This window comes from Triturus cristatus, chromosome 5_2 (assembly GCF_964204655.1).
Source record: "Triturus cristatus chromosome 5_2, aTriCri1.1, whole genome shotgun sequence".
Lineage (NCBI taxonomy): Eukaryota > Metazoa > Chordata > Amphibia > Caudata > Salamandridae > Triturus > Triturus cristatus.
The window spans coordinates 420,738,810-420,752,216 of NC_140588.1; the positions used below are offsets into that span (position 1 = coordinate 420,738,810).

General features: G+C 45.6%; 1 protein-coding gene across 3 annotated transcripts in view; it reads right to left on the reverse strand.

The window, feature by feature from the left end:
• Positions 1 to 13,407, reverse strand: part of PIEZO2 (piezo type mechanosensitive ion channel component 2) — a 1,161,909-nt gene that overhangs the window by 869,090 nt on the left and 279,412 nt on the right. The gene's annotated exons all lie outside the window — the stretch shown is intronic.

The following is a 13,407-nucleotide window of genomic DNA, read 5'->3' on the forward strand; positions in this document are numbered from 1 at the left end:
AACCTGGTCCCTGTATCCGGCCTGCACTCCATCGTGGTCATCCTGAACTCCTGAACTTGTGACTTTCACCCAGTTTCTCATAGCCAGGAGTGGGACGTTGTGCTTTTAGGTGCTAATTTCACCTTAGATCTTTGAAATTACTATAGCCAGTTCTACTGATTAGATTTTTGTCATTTTGGTGTCATATCATTTACTACATTTTACTCTATTTTACTAAATCAATGTGGGAATTGTCTTGTGTTTTCACTTTAGTACTGTTTGTGTGGTACATAAGTACTTGGCACAGGCCTCTAAGTTGAGCTTGGCTGCTTTTGTGACAAGTTACTGGAGGGTGAAGCACAGGTTCATTTAGTGACTTTTGTGGTTCACCCTGACAAGGACTGTGGCTGTTGCTTGCGTGGGGTTTCACCCCCCCCCCCACCCCCAAGCCAATAACCCAATTTTTCACGGCATATTTCACCTAAAGCCAATGGACAGTCTTTGCATTTCCTTTTGTAGATTAAGGTTAGGGTTAGCTACCTGATTTTTTGGGAACTTAGTTTCAGTAATGCAGATGCTTCTCTGAATGGTAGTCTGGAGGAAACCACAAAACAGAGTACCTGTTCTTTGCGATGGCTGTCTAGTGACCTCCAATGCTGTTTGTACAGCACCATTGCAAACACAGCACGAAACCAAGATCAAAATCTCTCAGTGTCTGTGCTGGTGTGCTTTACTGTCTCTGGTGCACTTTAAGAAGGGTGAAGTTTTCACCCACCTCAGGAAGGCCATGTGGTTTGTACTATAGAGTTAAGTATCTCTATAAAAATAAGAGAAAATACCCTCACCTGATGCAGAGAATGGGCTCTCTGCCATCAGATGGGTCTTCCTTATTAGTCAAATACCTCCCCAATTCCCCACTTTCCGGTGGACAGAGGAAATGTTTGCACCTTCGATTGATAAATATTTTTTTACGCATCAAAATCAAATCTAATAATTGACCATGGAGCATGCGCATCTTGTAAATCCAAGCAGACTTGGTTGTAGTGTATATTGCATTGACAGGAAGCAACGGGAAAGTGCCCTTTCATTTATTTCCCAAAGCAACTTAACTGGCTGCAAGATGTACCAGAGTGCTGGCAGAGTTGTGTGTAGACAGCCATACGATGCAGCTGCCAATTTAAGATGATGAATGTTATGTGGGGTTGAACAGGGATACAGTGGAATGCATGTCTCATAAGCACAAAGTAAAGTCCTTTATGCTTGATAGAAGACAATGAGGCAATCAGCAGCAGAAACTCTAAATCTTTCTGGAAGTGTAGCTTTTTTAAGATTTTAGGAGTAGGGCCATGGGTATGGTATATACGTTTCCTTTTGTTAAACCTCATTGAAGCATACAAGGCTGTCTGATCATGACCGCTAGCCAGCTACAGCACCGATTTAAATGGGCTTTATTCTGGCATCACTCAGCGTTTTTGCCAGAAATGCCATTATCCGTCATATTGATACATGGGCGTACCTGTTTTCAACACAGGATTGTATAAAGCTAAAGTCAGGATTGGCCAATACATCACAGAGCATAATACACAATTTGTGAAAACTTGAAGGTCCATGAGGCTATCAGATGCACTATTTAAGTGCAGCCTAGGTGGATGTATTTGTCGGTGACACAGATGAACCATGGTGATGAGCACAAATTGGAGGAATATGTATGTAAATAGTTCATCTTGCTGACTATGCTCTCTCCAGACAGGCTCCACATCAATAACCTCGAGTGATAACAAATAGAGGCTGCAAGGACACCTTGAAGAGAGCCTATATCATTTCTTCTTCAAAATGAACATAGGCTATTGCTTGGTATAAAGACAACAATGCTTGCAGACTATGTGGTGACTTGGGCTGCCTCCTCTGCTAACCTTTAAATTATAGCACATAAAGACAAAACACTTAGACAACTTTCATTACTTGGGACCTCTACAAATACCAGGAAATCATACAGCTTCAAGACAACAATCTCAAAACACCTATACGTTTACATGACTTGGAACTTTTACACCAACCAGTAAAACATAGTGCTTCAACAAAACAATACCCAGACTACGTGATTACTTGACTTGGACTATCTATGCCAATCAACAAAATAGTCCTCAGACAGCAATATATTTATTTGACATGGACCATCAATGCCAACCAGGAGAACACAGTACATCAAGACACCACCCCACAGACAACCACTTATTTATTTGACTTTGAACCTCTATGCCAACCAGTAAAGCATAAAGAGAAAATAACCCAAACAAATAAATATTTATTTAACTTGGAAGCTAAATCCAAGCAATGCAGGATAAAATAAAGACACAAGGTAAAAAGTCAAAACAATGGCTGCATTCACATAAAAATTGAACATTCATTAAGTCAAATGTTTTTCTCACAGTCAACTACTTACAATTTCAAAACATCATACAATTATAAAAGCAAACATGAAATCACGACATATCTAGAAATGAGATGGTCAGTTCTCTGTACGCCTGAAGCCTTTTGTTTCCGCATGAATGTCTATAAACTAGGCTACTCCAACGAGTACCTGGTGAGCTACAGATAGCTCTCAAGACACATGTGAGTAAGGCTTCTGTCTGCAGCCTAGTCTGCTAAATTAGGAGCTTTTGCTAGTTTGGATTTCTATATCCAAAATTGAAGAGCGTATATTTGAGACAACAATGCGTGTATTTTCAAAAAACAAAAGCGGATGTTTGGAGAAAAATTGTTGAATTTTCAAAGCATATTTAAAGCTGATATTCAAGTGATAAATCAATTGGTGTTGGGCTGGCTTATTACTTACAAAATTGCCCTTGTGCCAGGAGCATTGGCTGTTTTCCATTAGCCACGTAGAGACAAAGCCGTTTTTACAGTACGGCCGGCAACATTGTCTGCTACGCTAAAGTGGTCACTGCTGGCCATGCTGTATGTGATGTAAATAATATAATCTTGGCTGATGTGGTCTCTATTGCAACACTTTTAATTTTAGTAACTCAGGATGAATTTCATTGAGTATAAGTAGCATTTATTACTGAAAAGGTTGGGGCCTCTGCTGTATACAGAGGGTAATGCAAGATTACAAAATACAAGGCATGACTAACCACATTTACAAAAAGTTCTGCCAGGAAAGTAGTGAACTCATTAAAAGGCAATGAAAAGCGCTAATACAAAAAGTAAGTAAAAAGAGAAAAATATAAATGCCCTGTTTCATTCTGCTAATCTTCCTTACTTCTAGTCCCATTGTCCTTGTCCCATTCATTACATATGGAGATAACTATCTCCTTGACAGAAAAAAGAACAGAGGAATGCTGGCACCCCTAACCCCATCCCCTCCCACTTGGAGTACATAACCAGTACTCACCCAGCATTCCGCCTGAACTACCAAGCCGCCAATAGGAAGGCCGGCCATCCGGGAGGGAGGGAGGGATGGGCGTAATGAATGGGCCGAGGACAATGGGACCAGGAGTAATGAAGATTACCGGTAAGTAATAGGGCATTACCCCCAGGTCCCTCCTGTCCTCGGCCCATTCATTACATATGGAGCACACCAAAGCCAGTAACCCAGCCTTCGGAACCCCCAAAGAACACTCAGGAAACAACACTCAGGAAACAACACCGAACGTAGTATCCCAATGGAAGCAAACGGGAGAAACAAAGGAAAAAAGGAGGCAGGAGCACACAGCCTGCAAAACTCCCAACCAAACAAAAGAGTCGCACCATCAAGAACAAGCAGGAGATGACCAAGGCAAAGAAAGAAACAGCAAGCCCACGGTGTCGCCACCCAGACGGCATCCAACCCATACCAGGAACACCCATGAACCAACAATGGAGAAGGAACACCCGCCATGAAAGCAACATAAACCGCCATCAACAGGACAGTGAGAAGGCCACAGATGGAAGAAGACCGAAAGCCACCAGACACAACAGCAAAGCCAGGGACAAACCAACAGGGTCAAAACCAAGAAGAACCAGGACCATGAAAAGTAGTAGGCACCATCGGCAACCATGGAGGCAGCCAACCACAGAAAAAGGACAAGCAGGACACCCAGGCATCACCGAGCCGAACCCCCAAAACTGCCAAGCAGAAGGGAGCCAGCCTCGAAGGGTAAAAGGCAAAGACAAACAAAACAAAGGCCGGATGGGAGGCCCACACCAGAGACCCCTAGCTCAAAGGCCAATCCCCAGAAGGGAAAGGGGGCCAAAGCAACCACACCACCAGAACAGCCGGCACAAGGAGGATCAGAACAGACCGAGCACCCCACAGGGTACGAAAAACCCATAACGATGCACACAGGGCCAGAAGGCCGCCACGCCCAGGGCCACCAAGCTGCCCCAGAAACACGGCAACAGAACTGATAGAGAGCGGGCCAAAGCAGGCAACATAAGGAATGCCCAACAGTGCAGAAAAGTCATACAACCAACCCCAGAAGAGAGCAGAGGCGAAGTAGGGGAAGACCCAACAGCCCCTGCCCCAACCAGGAGCGAAGGGCGACAGGGCCAACAACCGGGGAGTCCCACCGCACACCAGTCCAAAAAAGAGGAGAGGGCTCATCAACAGGGCCAAGGCACACACCCAGAGGACCAACCAAGGGCAGGACCACATAGACCAAACCAGGAAGGGAGGGGGCACCGACCAAAGAGCAAGCCACCACCAACCAGAATGACCCGGCCACCAGAGAGCTCAGAGGACACTGAAAACCCCCAGAGGAGGACCAGGCCCCATGGCAAGAACGTCCAACACCAGCCACCAGTGCAGACACAGGACGACTGCCAAAGCACCCAGACCGGGAGAAGGAGCAAGAGACAGGCCAACAGGACAATAACAAGCCACTCACAAAGAATGCAGGGAATACTGGGACACAACCATTGGAACCCACCCAAAAACAAACAAAGGAACCGCCGCGGCCAGAAGGAGGCAGACTGCATGAGCACCAGAAACCCCAGCCACCCGACGACCAACCATAAAGACCAGGTAGCCAGAAACACATAACCCAACGGGGCAGAAAAAGCAGGGAAAGAGTCAGAGGCCAGAACCCAGCGAAGCACATCAACTCACCAGGAAAGAGGCCAATGACAGGGCCTCACCCATGGAAAAACAAACCCAGGGGGCAGCCACCTGACCCTAAACTGGACCAAACCAGACCAGGATACAGCAACCAGAGAGGACCAAGAGTGGGGCGACGCAAACCCCGAAGGCCACCGAGACCTGGGAACCCATAGATAAAGCAGGCACAACGGGGATCACCCTGTTGCAACAACACACTCCAAGGCCGACAAACCCAACAACAACCCTGGGGGTCGACCAAAGGTGGACAAAATAACTCTGGGGAAGACAAGCCCACCAGCCACCAGAGACAAGCCAGACACCGAACAACACAAACAGCGATCAGCCACTGCACACCCCAGACCCAACAGCTGGGACAAGGGTCACGGGACACCGGGCCAACAAGTCCGAACCGGGAGATGGGAAACCCCCAACCGAATAACCAGCTGTCCAACCGGCCCGGAGGGCAAAGGACAAACTCCAGGAACCACCCATGCAAGCCCCAACACCAGACACAGAAGGGCAAATACAAAGCCCCATGACACCCCCTAGAGCAACCGGAGAAGCAGACAGCCACCAGAACCAGCACCCCAGACCAAAAACAGCACGAAAAAAAGCACCATGCCAGGACCACAAGGACAGGACAGACAAGCAGGGCGGCCCATAGACCAAGCCCGCTGATGTCCCCAAAGGCACCCAAGAAGCCAGCTGACTGAACCACAGACATGTCAGCAGAGACAGAAGTCCACCAACACGGCACCCCCAGAGGCCCTGAAAGAGAGGCACAGGGCTAAACAGCCACACACCAGAAACACTCCAATGCCTGAAGGCAGAGAGAAAAGCCACTGTAACTAGCCATAACTAAGGCCACAGAGGCAACACACCGCAAAAAACGGGCGTGAAGCCAGGATGAAAGGCACACAGTCCACACGGGCACGCCAATGCCACAGCCCAGTCCACACCCGTGGAAGGCAGGCGCAGATTAGAGGTGAAAGGAAAGGGCAGGGAGAACAGCCCAGACCCCAGCCAGCCAGGCACAGAACCGCCAAACTCCCAGGGGCCCCAAAGACAGAGGCAGAGAACACACTGTCAACCCAAAAGGCTCAGGCTGAGGGCCTGACACAGAAGGGAGGAGCACTGTATTGGGCAGTAGGTGAGGTTTGTAATTAATATATCTAAGGATTTTATTACAGATTGCAATAAAGTTTTGACCTGACTTGAGAAGGTGAAGTCTCCGCCACCCAGAGTGAAGGAGCACTAATGATTTGTAGACAGGGACAGCAGAGAGAGAACAGAGGGGAATTATTGATGTAGGTGAGGAGACACCAGAGACTTGAAAGTGATTGCAATCTAGCAAAAGCAGCACCATCTCACTGGAGAACAGACGGTGGTGTGTAGTCAGCATACATGAGCACCACGTTAGAGTAGGGTCGGAACAGAAGGGAAAGCATAGTGACAGTCCTAGAGAAACAAATCGGTTCTAAAACAAACCTGGCCCAAATATTTGACAAGAAAGGAGAAGAAAGAGTTACAATATTAATGGAAAGTGAAAGAAGATGAAAGTCCTCTGACTTGAATATCTCCATTTTGCACACTAACACACGTAACAAACTTTCAGAGCAAAATTCTGATACTGGTGTCTCTATTGTGAATCAACTCAAGAGGTGTCACAGATTGCCATTGGCTGCCAACATAGTGGTGATCTCTCTTGGGGTATAACAGACAAGTCTTAAGTTTAACAAGCACTGGCAAAGTCAATAGGTTTAGCCTTGGCAAGCTGCTGAAGTGGTTATTTTATGTCAAGAATGAAGGAAAGGAAACATGCCACTGCCTAAATGAACCCACTGTGCTTCTTATTAAAATGCTAAAAAAAAAAATAACAACAATTGTACATAATTCTAATGCAAGAGCAAAGGTGCTGGCAGGTGTATAGAAATACTTTTATTTTAAATGCTCAGAACAGAGAACTATGATTTTTAGTGGTTCAAAGAAAGGTAACTATTGCCTTTAAATTATTGTCACCTGATGATATAGCTCAAACACACAATGATGACCCTAGAGACATAAAAACTGAAACAAAAGGAAAGAAATAACATTGGCAAAGAAGGTATTGGCCCACCAGCCCTGGCACTAAAGTGCACTTCTTTTTTAGGAAGTTGTGGACAGGTGATCAGGAATAATGCAGCCATGAACAGAGCTAATGAGCAGTGGCGCAGGAAGGGGAGTGCGGTGGGTGCGGGCCACCCCAGGTGTAATCACTGAGGGGGGGTGACAAAATGGCAAAAATATGTGTTTTAGACACATATGTTTGCCCTTTTGTCAAGCCGTAGGTGACAAGACATTTTCCTCAACGGATACCACCTGAGCTTGCTATGCCACTGCTAGTGAGCTGATGGCTGAAGTGTATTGACCCACTGGTACATGCTGCTTGCTGTCGTAGGCGGAAGCAAAGGTTAATATTTGACAACTGAACAGAAAATGGGTGAAATGGGTTTACTCAAAGCCTCTTCTTGTTTGCAGAGCTGTATCTTTTTTTAATTCAGAATATTTTTTTAATTACATGAAGCTGATGAGACAACTAAAACTACTGCTAGGGCACACTTAAAAAATGGTCATTCTTTGGGGCAGTCCATAAGCTGGAAATCAGATTGCCTTAACCAAGAAAAGAGTCACCAGATGATAGAGGACAAGCGACAATTGATGCTTTAGATGGACAGATACTGTCAGTACCTGCACTTCATTCATTTACAAGGGAGAGACACTGATTTTGTGAAACCCACACTCCTGCAGCTACAACAGGGGAAGGGTTGCCACTAGACCCATGGGTTAGCAGCTGCGTCACAAAAATGATTAATAATACTTTAAGCGATACCAAAGGGGATGATGGACGGAGAGTTTGAGCAAATCAAACACTCACCCCCAGTCAACTGATCTGGGTTTAATCCATCATCATTCCTTAGCTCACTCCACCACCCCAGTTCAGACATGGCCATATGCAAATCAGTCTGACCCTGTGCATCATGGGAACAGTCCAGCCCGAACTGCCAAGCCATGTCTTCCCTGGACTGGAAACAAGCATCCTGGGACCAGTTTCGGGTTCATAACCCTCATCAGCCAGGCTATCTTGAATCCTGTGGCAAAGTGAGCAAGGGACCCACGTCTGGGCATACCCTGCCAAATTAGGGCGAACAAAGCGATACCAAAGGGGATGATGGATGGAGCTTTTGAGCAAATCAAACACTCACCCCCAGTCAACTGATCTGGGTTTAATCCATCATCATTCTTTAGCTCACTCCACCACCCCAGTTCAGACATGGCCATATGCAAATCAGTCTGACCCTGTGCCTCATGGGAACAGTCCAGCCCGAACTGCCAAGCCATTTCTTCCCTGGACCGGAAACAAGCATCCTGGGACGGGTTTCGGGTTCATAACCCTCATCAGCAAGGCTATCTTGAATCCATCATCCCCTTTGATATCAAATAATATTTTAAGGGCCTATTCTGTCTGTAATTCTGCGAAGAATGCTCATAAATAGAAATGTAAAGGAAAATCATGGCCAAGGTCATGGTTGTGTGCCATGGGCAGCTTTAGGAGCCGCGCATAGTGAAGCAGAATACAAAGAAGAAATGATGAAAATGGGAGACAAAGGAAGAGAGAGAGAAAGAAGCAATTTAAAAAGCGAGAGGGGTAAGGTAAGAAATAAAAAAGTTAAGAGAGAAGGACATAAATATGGTTACATAGAAAAAAGTGTGAATGAAAGCAGGAAGGAAGGAAATGTGAAAGGGGGATAGTGTGAAATGAAGGATGGAAGTGTGAAAGGATAGAAGAGAGGATCAATTAGGGATGTAGGGGTGAAAGGAAAGAGGGAAAGTTGAAAGGAAGTTTAACAGAAAAATGGATGAAAATAACAAACACAAGGGTGGAAGGCAGGATGGGTGGAAGAATGGAAGGATGGAAAGTTTAAAGGATGGGTAGATTGACAGACAGATGAAGGGCAGGGTGAAAGTTAATGACGGAAAAAAGGGAGGATGAGGGGAAAGGGTGTAGGTGGGTGAAATTAAGGTCGTACGAATGGGTGGGTAAATTGATGGTTAACGAACGGATTGGTGAACAGGTGGATGGAGGAAAATGGATGGATAGATTAATGGATGGATGAATGGATGGATGGATGGATGGATGGATGGATGGATGGATGGATGGATGGATGGATGGATGGATGGATGGATGGATGGATGGATGGATGGATGCGTGGACGGGCAGATGGATGGATGGATGGACTAGTGAAAAGATTAATGAATAAATGATGAAACAATGGAAGGGTTATAGGGAAATGAGTGCATAGATGTGTGAGTAGGACACTAAAGGATAAAGGAAGGGTGAAGAGAACTCTTCTAGATTGGTTGGGTTCACTCGCTTTTTTTTCGGTGCCTTCTAAGTGGGGGGATATTTTAATTTTCTGGCTAATCCCTTGGGGAGAATAACAGCACTTCTCAGCATAAGTGCATTAATTTCAGTGGGAGTATATCTGTTCTAGCCAATAATAAGGAGTTACAATAGGATAGTGAGTGCCTGCACTACAATATTTCCTTTTCAAGCACTGGCTTCAATAGACTTTAAAACAAATACCATCTGTGATAAAGATATTTGCATACTGTACTCACACGCCTCAAAACACCGGGGCGCTCTGCTCCCCCACAAGAAAACCTGGTATTTTAAAGGAATAGGAGTTGAAGATTTAGGAAAGAAAACATAGTCTTATAGTTGCGTTTCTTTGTGTGAACCACACAAATCAGGATTTGAATCTTGGCTTCACACAATTCACCATTGTGCGATACTGACCAAGTACGCCCACTCTACATCTGCCAAAACTTTAGAAGCAGTATAAGTATAATGGCATTATGTAGTTAGCAAAGCGCGGCATGTATGAGTTATACGGCTCATAAAGGGTTTAAAAGCCTAATTTTATCATTATCGCATTAGCTCTATTTAATGTGTTGGTTTCAACAAGTTACTGGGAAGTAATCAGTCAGAGATCATTAAAATGCTGCGTCCATTTTACACACAAGCCCCTTCCAAGCTAAAGTGAAGGTGTGACCCATATGAACTTCTGAAACCCCTCGTTTGGGTTGGAGCACGCGGGCCCGGCTGGCCAAAAACATCAAACTCTGGGTTAAATCCACAAACGCACACAATTTCAAAAAGACTTCTGTCTCTGCTGTGCAATTAATCATTGCTCCTTCCATTTGTCGAGGAGCCCGCTGAAGAAAAAAAAAACATGTTTAGTTTCATTCGAAACTGAAAAAACACAACATGCTTTGTCTCATTTCTTTGTAGTTTTGTTCAAATGAACGCTTCTTTTTGATCTGCTCTCCACCCTTCATTGTGCTCTGCCATTGTAAATTCCAGAAAACATTTTCACTCTCATAGTCGGACAAAATGCTAAATCGCTATATCCGTGGCGAGGTACTTGACAACAGTGCTTCGAAGAAAAAGCACAACAGTGCCCCCTACCAGCAGAACGTGGCACTGAAGTAATTTTTAGCTTGAATCCTCTCTTTCTCTGTGCGAAGCTGAGAAAAACTTTTAGCACCTACCTACAGCACCATAAACTTCGAATTCCGGACGCTGAATAAATGTGAAATTATTAAAGTAATGCTGACTGACAAGAAAAACTCAAAAATATGTATCTCTTTGCGCAACGTTCTTTGGAAGGATATGTCAAATGCTGTTGCCAGCAATAAACACGAGCAGTGACGTGATGGCGAGGGAAGCCTAGAAACTTGAACCGGGGAACACGCTGCCATTTAGCCACTAATTGGATTTCAAGATCTGACTCACGGTTCAGCAATGTGTCATGGCTGGGTGGCACAGTGCTCTTCTGAATTTGTTAGGTCTGTGTGAAACCTCCGAAGGCGGTGACCTCAGCAGCTTCGCCTTGCAATAGTCATGAATGGACAAAGACCAACATGGTGTAACAGGCGAAGTCAAATTAATCACATGTTTTTTTGCAGCCGCGTTTATTGTTTTTTCCCACTAGGATATCGTCCATGGCCCCGTAAACGTATTTGCGCACATGAACCTACGTGATTTACCTGTGGACAAGGACATGATTTGTTCTGGTTAAAGTCACTTTATTCGTTTTTCTGTCACAGGGCGTCGGCACGGATTTGGCGCTGCTCTGCAAAGAATTCAGATGGCAGCATAGATGATGCCCAGGTGCAACATTAAACTGCAACATACCGCTATTAAGCTGTGTTTAATGCAGGTCTCCAAGAAATTGCTTCAAGATGATGTAACTGGTTCGGCAGTAAAAAGCATGTGCAAAGAAGAACCTGGGTGCAGTTTCTGCACAGGGTTGTAGTTTATCAGAAAACCATTAAACGACATATTTGTTCACCTAAAAGAGTGTTCAGCATGAAGCAACACGAATGCGCAAATGTGCATGTATGAGAATTTACTTACCTATAGCCATTAATAAATATGTAAATATGTAATTTGATATTTCTATCACTATGTACCACGTTTACTTTTGGGAGCCTTTCTGCTAATAGCAATCAGGGACGGCCGGTAGCCTTAGAAAGTGGTGAGGCGCACCAAGTGTCCTACCACTTCCCAAAACCCCAAGTTAAACAACCTCTCCATCCAAAAGTAAAAAATAATGAAGCCCTCCCTCCAAAAGCCCTAGTAAAAACAACTCCTCCACTCAAACACCCTAAAAAAACATAAACACTAAATTAATCACTGCCCTTACATGTATTACACATTCCTATAAAATAAAATAGAATAAAATTGTTCTTACCCAGGAGCTCCATGTCCTCTTCAGTCTTCCTCTGCAGTCTGATGCACGTAGGATGATCCCCAAACCAATCCAGGCGCTGCTCTCATGAGTGTTACAGAAAACAAATGATGGACGGAATGCTGACAATGCAAACATTCTCCCCCAGTCAAAAGATGTGGGTTAAAACCATCGTTCTTTTGCCCACTACGCCACCCCAGTTTGGACCCAGCCATATGCAAATCAGTCTTGACCCTGTGCCCCATGGGAACAATCCAGACCGTACTGCCAGGCCAGGTCCTCCCTGGACCGGAAACAAGCATCCTGGGACCGGTGTCAGGGTATGTCACCCTTCTTCAGCGAGGCTAGCTTGAATCCAGTGGCACAGTGAGCAAGGGACCCACGTCTGGGCATACCCATCCCACTTAGGGTGAAAAGTGTTACAGCAAACAAATGATGGACAGAATGCTGACAATGCAAACATTCTCCCCCAGTCAAAAGATCTGGGTTAAATCCATTGTTATTTTGCCCACTACGCCACCCCAGTTTGGACCAAGCCATATGCAAATCAGTCTTGACCCTGTGTCCCATTGAAACAGTCCAGACCGAACTGCCACGCCAGGTCCTCCCTGGACCGGAAACAAGCATCCTGGGACCGGTTTCAGGGTATGTCACCCTTCTTCAGCCAGGCTAGCTTGAATCCAGTGGCACAATGAGCAAGGGACCCACGTCTGGGCATACCCATACCACTTAGGGCAAAAAGTGTTACATCAAACAAATGATGGATGGATGCTGACAAGGCAACCATTCTCCCCCAGTCAAAAGATCTGGTTTAAATCCATTTTTCTTTAGCCCGCTACGCCACCCCAGTTTGGACCCAGCCATATGCAAATCAGTCTTGACCCAGTGCCCCATGGGAACAGTCCAGACCGAACTGCCAGGCTAGGTACTCCCTGGACCGGAAACAAGCATCCTGGGACCTGTTTCAGGGTATGTCACCCTTCTTCAGCCAGGCTAGCTTCAATCCAGTGGCACAGTGAGCAAGGGACCCACGTCTGGGCATACCCATCCCACTTAGGGCGAAAAGTGTTACAGCAAACAAATGATGGACGGAATGCTGACAATGCAAACATTCTCCCCCAGTCAAAAGTTCTGGGTTAAATCCATCGTTCTTTTGCCCACTATGCCACCCCAGTTTGGACCCAGCCATATGCAAATCAGTCTCGACCCTGTGCCCCATGGGAACAGTCCAGACCGAACTGCCAGGCCAGGTCTTCCCTGGACCGGAAACAAGCATCCTGGGACCGGTTTCAGGGTATGTCACCCTTCTTCAGCCAGGCTAGCTTGAATCAAGTGAGCAAGGGACCCACGTCTGGGCATACCCATCCCACTTAGGGCGAAAAATGGTACAGCAAACAAATGATAGAAAGAATGCTGACAATGCAAACATTCTCCCCCAGTCAAAATATCTGGGTTATATCCATCATTCTTCTGCCCACTACGCCACCCCAGTTTGGACCCAGCCATATGCAAATTATTCTTGCCCCTGTGCCCCCTGGAAACAGTCCAGACCGA